Source organism: Apium graveolens, unplaced genomic scaffold (assembly GCF_009905375.1).
Source record: "Apium graveolens cultivar Ventura unplaced genomic scaffold, ASM990537v1 ctg3686, whole genome shotgun sequence".
NCBI classification, from domain to species: Eukaryota; Viridiplantae; Streptophyta; class Magnoliopsida; order Apiales; family Apiaceae; genus Apium; species Apium graveolens.
The window spans coordinates 78,537-88,319 of NW_027418215.1; positions in this window are offsets into that span (position 1 = coordinate 78,537).

Sequence of the window (9,783 nt, forward strand, 5' to 3'; positions counted from 1 at the left end):
ATTGTAAATTTGGATACTTGTCAAGTACGCGTAATTATTGAATTTTACATGCCGAACACCGGTAAAGTGTGGTATAAAGAATAAGATGTCGGGGATCAAGACTGTGATATTTTTAAGAATTAACGTTTCGTTCTATTATACTATGTTCTTGTCTGCTATAAATTTTATTTTGTTCTGTTTTAAATTCTGAATTTTATAGTATAAAATTTTGGGTTGAATTTGTTTTAAAAAGATGTTTTGCAAATTATTATTATTTTGCGAAAAAAAGGTTATTAAAAAATCATTAATTTTGAGTTAAATAGTTAGTCAATTTATACTTGTAAATTTCAAGCTGCATCTCCATTTTTATTATTTTGATTATTGTGTTTGATTGTTACTTTGACCTTCATGATATTTTTGAATTATCGAAAAAAGAATCTATTTTATTTAAGTTTTTGTATTTAAATTTATTAGTCTGAAAATTCAAGCTGTTACAATCTAATATCAAAAAGCTCACATAAATTATCGAGAACTTATATACACTATTTTAGTAACAAGTAATGACACTATTATTAGTGGTATTCGTTGACATGACGAAAAATAGGTTGACCTTGAATTGAGACGGGACTTATAATAAGTGAAAGGTTGCTAGAAGTTTCTCGGAGTTCAGCTATACAAGACTAAAAGTAAAGGCAGTTTCAATCTTTAAACCCACTCAACATTCTTTCTTTAAAAAACCACAATTTTCTTTTTAATAATATTCAAAAAAATTAAACAGAATATTGATAAAAAATATTTTTACTTTAAAAAAATTAATTTAAATCACACTCTTTCTTGTTATTCTTACATAGAAATTAAACTAAATTTTGCTTTAAGAAAATGTTTAAAATATTTTTACTTGAAAACTTTTATATTGTACTATAATTTATGGATTGGTCATAATTTTAATAATAAACGTAAAAAGTAAATGGATAAAAAAATTGAAAATTATACAACAAAATGCTTACAAGATAAGAAGAGACGCCTATTTTTAAATTTAGATGGTACTTTTTTAATTACAAAATCTTTGTATTTATTTTGAATTTATAAAATAATTCAGAAGACAATGTTGACTAAACAATGTAAAGAACTATATTTTGTTAGTCGATCAAATAATTTTGTTATTGACAATTTTGAAAAAAATAATAAATTATCTTTTGATTTATATGGCTTGAAAGATCGATGAAATCTATAAAAAAGTAGAAATACTTTTTTATCCAAAAGATTAAACAGTTATTTAAAACAAAAAGATAAATAAATAATAAAATAAAAAATTCACAGAAAAATAAAATGGTCATAACTATACGTATAGTCGTATACTCTGGAATATATAATTATATACAAACAAAGATCCTTAAGCACAATCGAAGATAAGAAGGTTCATACATCAAAACCCACAGTTTCTTGAATACTTTTCGTTCAGTTATGTATCATGTACTTCTGAGGGGAAATATCCATCATTTGAGAGAAAATATCAAAAATACAGTTTGACAGGATATTTCACCCAAAATACGCATCTCCAACATTTTAAAATTTTTATGAAGAACACCCATGCGTGTTTTTTTTTTTGGTTGAGTACGCATCTCTATGTGTATTCTTTTAAATTCAAAAAAGGAACACGCATGTGGCACATGCATGTTCTTTACAAAATTTAAAAAAACTAAATACGCATCTTATAAATACGTATTTCGTGGGTATATTGGTCAGATCGGTCATAGGAGTACTCGGGGATATAAACAAGGGCAACAGAAGTGGAGCATACGGCGTATCCGATTCTAAAGTCCTGTGCTAAAACACATCATAAATTAGCATGTTGGGGTTAGAAAATAGTGTATTTTGGACATTCTTTACTTATGAGGTGGGTGAAAGTTGAAGAGAATAAGCTTTATCATCTAATAGGTGTTCAAAGCTTAAACTTGAGGTTTGGCAAAATTTGAATGGTATTAATTAGATATTGGATATATGATTTTTTCAAATGACATAACATACTTATATATTTGAAATTTCTATTATAGGGGCTTAATTGGACTTCACGTAGTCTTACATCAGTGGCCACGTCTTTTCAGCTATAACTTCCGTTAATTAAGACGTTTAACGTTATGTTAAAGTATCTAGTCTTACATCAGTGGCCACGTCTTTTCAGCTATAACTTCCGTTAATTAAGACGTTTAACGTTATGTTAAAGTATCTGACTAATAAGAGTGTCATTACTCGTTACTAAAGTGGTGTATATGAGTCCACTGAAATGAGTTTTTGATATGTACCATTCGGTTCGGGTGACTATTTTGAGATTTAACCATGTATCACCGTGACAACATGCAGAACAATACATAAGGGCTTCCTAGTGTCAGCAAACGTGAACCTCCCATTGCGATTTCATGCGACAATATACCAATCTTGAAGCTTTCATGAGGCTAACAAGTGGCACTCTCGGGCCTTCTTCTTGAATATGATCATTATTCATTGATCAAGAGCATTTTCCTGTATTGTTATGCCATTATTCTCATTCTACAACATAGGTGCGAGTAGTAGCCCCTCATCCTTCCTTCGCAGACCATACCTATCCAGATTTAGTCCTCTTTGCCTTTTCGGAGACCATTAGTAAAATCCGGTTTTTAATGCTTCTCTAATAAACTTCTCGAGCCCTGTCAATTTGTATAGTCATATTATCATCAACATAGCTTAAACAATTTTTTGTCCAATAATCATGAGTCAATTGAAGAAACTTTGTACGTTACAATTTCAAGACAAGTAACAAGTCATTAACTTATACATATTTGCTCGGCCTCGAACAATCCAAATTAGTGATCACATCATCACTAAAAAAAGGTGATGCCAGAACCTATTTCAAACCGTAGCTTTCATGATCATTTCTAAAAATCCCCGATTCAACCGATTAATCTTTTGCAAATTACCCGACTGATTCGATTTTTCCAATTAATTCTTTCGAATTTTTCTTTATTGGAGTATATATAATTATTTGAGTCGATCAGTTCCAAGATCTAATTCAAGTTTATTTATTAAAATTAAAATACAATATTAATTTAAATATGAATAATTATATAAATGATGATGTAATAAATATATATTTGTTAATAAATAACTAATATAATCATAATAATATATTAAATATAATTAAATATTATAATTGATAGGGTATAAGAGACTTATACCCTGGATCTAAAGGATACCGGGCTCGATCGATGGACCAAGACCCCCCTCTCCCAGAACAATCAAACGGAGAGACCAGGCCCGGGTCCATCCCATGACCCGGATCTGGATCCAACCCGGGACCCGGATCTGGATCAGGGCCAAGACCACCATGAGGGGGGTCCCAGCAAACACATGCACATCCCGCAACCCGCCAAGGAATGGTACGTGGGCACGTGACTGTGACAGCTATCAACAACCAACACACCAGACAAGCACGACGCGTGTCAGAAGGCCGTTAGGACACCTTGGAGGTGGCCCTCCCCTGGACACGTGTAAGCAATCCACCCAAGCCAGGCGTCCTCCGCTCCCATGATCCAACGACCCTGATTTGAAGGTAACAACCCCTAAACCCTACCTTTGGGCTATATATACCCCCAAGGCTGAAGGGTTTAGGGATTAAAAAATATATTCACAATCTTGCACACTCACTCTCGCTCTCATATCCATACACACACAACAACCTTTCCATTACATATATACATCTTTGTCTTCTCCAAAACCCTGTTCTTATTCTTACGCCGGAGGCGCCGTGGGAGTCAAACCCCCCTTCCGGTGTTATTTTGCAGGCGCCCAACCGGCAGCTACACCTCATTTATACCCAGAAGGTCCAGGAACGGCGTCGGACGGAGCCGCCCGCTCACCGGAGTTATCATTTGGCGCTAGAAGGAGGGGGCTCCATCCTTGGGTCTCGGTGCCCCTGGATTCATCTTCATCAGCAAACTCTTAAGAGAGTCCACTTTTAAGCCTGTAAGAACACAAATAACCATACCCTTTCTTAAATATGAATGTTCATTTTAGCCACGTTTGTGTGAGCTCGTTACTTTAGGCCACGTTTGTGTGAGTCCGCTCTTGTTTGTTAAATTTTGGTTGTTTAGGGTTTGATAATCTTGATAGTCTTGAAGCCTGGGGTTTGATAGTCTTGATAATTTTAAAACCCAGAACTGTTTTAGCTGGCATATTTTCTTTTGTGTTCTAGAGCCTGCTGTTCTTGTTTAGTATTATTGTTAGCAAAGCCCAGCAAATTTGTTTGCTGTTATTCTGGAATTTTTTTTGTAATATTCAAAAAAGCAACCTCAGATCCACATTTGTAGCCTCAAATCTTGGTCAGTTGTTTGTACAATTGTGGTAATGGCAAGAGCAGGAAAAAATACGGCCGGTAGGCCCTCCGCCAGTACCCAGGTCCAGGATCAGGACCACTCTCAGGCTCATGAACCTGGGGGAGCTCGAGAGACCCTCCAGGAGCAACCATTGACACAACACACCCCGGTCTTGGAAAGGCTAATAACACCCCGGGATGCCAGAAATGTCATAGAGCTCAATCAGTACAAGTACACCAATGTTCCAGTTGCAGATGAGCATATGGCTAACTTAACAAGCCATGAACTTGCTGAAGCAATCAGGATCTACAGTGATGAACAAGCCCGACTCCAGATAGAATATGAGCAAGATGAAGAGCAAGAAGAGTCCAGGGATTCTCAGCAATCCAGGAGATCTGTCTTCGATCGAATTGGGGCTAAGGCAAAAAAGAATCAGAAAGAGCCTAGTAAGAAGGAGACAGAAGCAACCAGAAAGAAAAAGTTAATAGAAATCAGAGAACAGATAAAAAAGGAAGAAGAGGCAAAGCTGGAGCAAAAAATTCAGAAAAGAATGCAGCTGGAGGAGGAGAGGCTCCTAGCTAAAACAAAAGGCAAAAGAACTCGGAGGGACCCTACCCCCGAGCTCATTTCTGACGATGAAGAGGGGGGCCAGAAGGATCTTAAAGACATGATTTATGAGCTCCAGAAAAAATGGAGAAAGATTCCGTGTTGGAAGTTGGGGAGACCCTCACGCCCTTCAGCCACTCCCTAGAAGCCATCCCTCGACAGAAAAATCTCAAGCATTACAACTTCGACTCTTTCGATGGATTGGGGGATCCGGAAGAGCACCTCAACTACTTCGAACAGATAGCTCATATACATTATTACAATGACTTAACCAAATCCAGATTCTTCGCCTCGACCCTCAAAGGGGGGCTCAAAGATGGTTCAGCAGGATCCCATCAAGAAGCATTCACTCCTGGAAAGAATTCAGAGGAGCCTTCCTTAGAAGATTCAGAGCCAATAAGACACATGAAATGCACATGTGTCACCTGGAAATAATCCGTCAGTATGATAATGAAGCACTCTCAACTTATATGCGGAGATTCCAAGAAGCCATCAACAAAGTCTCGAATCTTGATGAAAGGGAAGCTCTAAGCATATTTCGAAGGAACCTGGATCCAGAACACAATGAGAGGTACATTGTAGAGTTGATAAACAAAGAGCCACAAAGCCTGGCCGCTGCCTACTCTATGGCAGCCCGGTTCATAAAAGAAACAAACGTTCTTCAGGCGATGAGAATGACTCGAAATGGAGGATCCAGGAATAAATCTTCTGATGACCGACCGAAAGGGGGTTACCATCAGGAGAACAAGTTCAAACAAAGCAACCAAACCCCGCAGAGAAATGTTGTACAAAACACTCCAATATTTCAAAGATTGGGTCCTAAGACAGAATCCAAAAGCGATCCCGGTCCACCCAGGCAAGCAAGAGAGCCCAAGCAAGAGCCAGAATGGACACCACTAAATAGGACCCGGGAAGAAATACTGAAGGAGATCAAGGGAAAGCCATTCTATTATCCTCCAAAGCCAATGCAGACTCCCCCGGAAAGCAGGCCTTACAACAGGCAATGCGACTATCATGAAACCCATGGGCACAAAACTGAAAATTGTCTCTCTTTAAAATACTTCATTGAGGACCAAGTCAAGAAAGGCAACCTGGATCAATACATCTACCGGGAGACAAATCAGAGAGAAAAAAGGCAAAGGAAAGGTAAGAATGTAGTAAATGTGGTCCTAGGAGGGTCGCACTCTCCCCCTAGGAGCCCGAGCTCAGGAGATGAAGTGTTCTCCGTCCAATCCTACCCGGAGATGATGATCTCATTCAGCAGCAAGGATTATGAAGGAGTTAACCCGAATCACAACGAAGCCTTGGTGGTAACACTTGATATTTTTGACAACGAAGTAAGAAGGATGCTGATAGATAAAGGATCTTCAGTAAACATACTCTTCAAGCATACTGTGGACGTGATGAAGCTTGGGAGCGTACGCTCTAACGAATGCCAAGAGGACCCTCTGTATGGGTTTGGGAACAACTTAGTCCCGATCCAGGGAACCTTATACTTGCCAGTCATATTTGGATCGGCCCCAAACCAAGTTACCCATGTGATAAAGTTCTACGTGATCAATACTCCCTCTTCCTACAACGGCATAATTGGGCGCTCAGCCCTGACCAGGATCCAAGAAATCACCTCCATATCACACTTGAAAATCAAATTCCCAACTCCAACCGGGGTAGGAGAAATCAAGGGAGACTATGAGGTAGCTGAAAGATGTTATAGTCAGGCTCTGGTAATGACTGAAACTCATCAAGACAACAAGAGAAAGGCCGTGGTACTCCGGAAACAGCAAAGTATCAAGAAACATCGCCCCCACTCAAGGGATGATGCTAGAAAAGAAGTTCAGATCATAGAGTCCCTCTCAGATCCAAAAGCAACCAAATCAAGCTCAAAAGAGCAAAAAAGCAACCAAGTCACAGAAGGGATTGAATCGAGCCCAGGCCTTGGCCAAACCAACCCTACTGTGCAAGCAACCAACCCTGAAACAATTGAAGTAGGGGAAAGCAACCAAAAAGAGATGAAAACCCATGATCAAATCTATATGAAGAAGAATACAGAGGCCAGGATCCAGCAATTGGTATCAAATATGGATCAATCCAAGATAGAGGCCGTTGTAGAAACGGAAACAATTCTGATCAATGCAAGCGATCCTTCTAAGAAAATAAAGATAGGGTCCGGGCTCGAGACTAATTTCAGAAAAGACCTGGTATCACTACTCCAAGAGACATGCCCGGGTTGGATGAATCCATAGCAATGCACAGCTTGGACGTCAACCCAGAGAGGAAGCCAGTCAAGCAAAAGATAAGAAATTTTGCCCGAGAAAGGGATAAAGCAATAGATGAGGAAATTGAGAAACTACTCAAAACTGGGATAATATGCGAAGTCAAGTACCCAGAATGGTTGGCAAATATTGTGATGGTGAAAAAAACAAACCGGAAATGAAGAATGTGTATCGACTACACAGACTTAAACAATGCATGCCCCAAAGACCCCTACCCCCTGCCGAATATCGATCAGTTGATCGACGCAACATCCGGGCACATAATGCTAAGTTTTATAAATGCCTACTTGGGGTACAACCAGATCAAGATGAATCCCAAGGATATCCTAAAGGCAGCCTTCATCACCCACAGGGCGGTCTATGCCTATGTGATGCTGCCTTTCGGATTGACTAATGCGGGAACAATATATCAAAGAGCAATGAATAAAATCTTCAAAGACCAAATTGGAAGGAACCTGGAATCATAAGTCGACGACATGATTGCAAAGTCTACAAGCATCCCCGGGCACATAGGAGACCTGAGAGAATGCTTCGATAACTTGAGAAAATACTCACTCAGGCTCAATCCAGAAAAGTGCACATTCGGAGTAGGGGCAGGAAAATTCCTTGGATTCATGATAAGCAACCGAGGAATTGAAGCCAACCCAGAAAAGATAAAGGCAATCCAGGAAATGAAACCTCCCAGAACACAAAAAGATGTGCAGAAGCTAGCAAGGTCACTGGTCGCACTCAGAAGATTCATCTCAAAGTTAGGTGAGAGATGCCTATCCTTCTTTGACCTGTTAAAAGGAGCAACCAACAAGAGAGAAGTTAATTGGAGCCCAGAATGCCAAAGCGCATTTGAAGAAATCAAAAGGTACCTTTCTCAACCCCCTGTGTTAACCAAAGCCCAACCCGGGGAGCCCCTATCCCTTTACCTATCAGCAGGGGCCCTGGCAGTTAGAGCAGCCTTGATCAGGGAAGAGAATGGCAAACAACAACCAGTTTATTATGTGAGCGAAGTGCTAAAAGATGCGGAGACCCGATACCCGAGGCTAGAAAAGTTTGCTTTTGCCTTGGTCACAGCATCCAGGAAGCTCAGGCACTACTTCCAAGGAAGGGAGATACGGGTTGTAACTAATCAACCCTTAAGGAAGATAATACACAAGCCAGATTTCTCAGGAAGATTGGTAAATTGGGCAGTCGAGCTGAGTCAGTTCAACTTGAGTTTTATCCCAAGAACAGCAATCAAAGCCCAGGCTCTAGCTGATTTCATCATAGAATGTAATTTCCCGGAAGAAGAGCCTGTGCCCATGAGCATTGACCCTGAGAGAAACAATGATCAAGACATAGGAGCCTGGGCTCTCAAAGTTGATGGTTCTTCAACAAATGAAATATCAGGAGCCGGGCTTATCCTAAAGAGCCCAGAAGGATTCACAATCCAAACAACAATCTCCTTTGGCTTCTCAGTAACAAACAACCAGGCAGAGTACGAGGCCTTGATTGCAGGGTTGAAGCTAGCAATAATACTCAGGATCCAGGATCTCAAAATCTACAGCGACTCCCAGATCGTGGTAAAGCAAACAAACGGCGAGTACATAACCAAGGATCCAGTTCTAGCCAAGTACCAGGCTCTGGTCCAAAGCTACCTCGCCTTGATACCAAAAACCCAAGTCATCCAAATTTGTAGAGAGGAGAATTCAGAAGCTGATACACTATCTAAACTTGTTCAAAATTCATCAGACCTGGATTGCTCCGTCTACTTCGAAGAATTACAGAAACCAAGCATAGAAGCTGAAGAGGTCATGGAAATAGACAACAATCCGAATTGGATGACTCCATTTATTAACTATCTGGAGAAGGGAGAGCTCCCAGAAAATAAAGGGAAGGCTCAAAGGTTAAAAGCCAAAGCTTCAAAATTCTTCATCGAAGAGGGTATACTATATCGTCGGACCTTCTCCTCCCCAATCCTGAAGTGCACAGGCCCAGGAGAGGCACAATACTGTCTTATGGAAGTTCATGAAGGAATATGCGGGGATCATATATCCGCAAAATCCCTAGCTCAAAAAATCATAAGACAAGGGTACTACTGGCCTACTATCCACCAAGATGCAATAGACTTTGTGAAAAAGTGCAAGGAATGTCAGTTATTCAGCAATGTCACCCGGATGAGCCCAGTCCTACCCTCCTCAGTCTTGTCACCAATTCCATTTGCCGTATGGGGCATTGATATCATGGGACCCTTCCCCAGGGCCAGAGGATACCTCAGGTACTTACTAGTCTTAATTGATTACATGACAAAATGGGTAGAAGAAAAGGCCATGAGAACAATAAATCAGCAAGATTGCATCAAATTCATGGACAACATCCTGATGAGCTTCGGGATCCCGAGAGTACTGGTCTCAGACAATGGGCCACAGTTCGTTGGTTCAAAATTCGAATCCTACCTTCAAGAACGGGGCATCCGGCATAAGAAATCATCTGTACCCTACCCTCAAGGGAATGACCAAGTTGAAGTAACCAATCGAATACTTCTCAGGAGGATAGAGAAGAGGCTCAGGGAAAGCAAAACCAAATGGCCAGAAGAATTGCCTAAT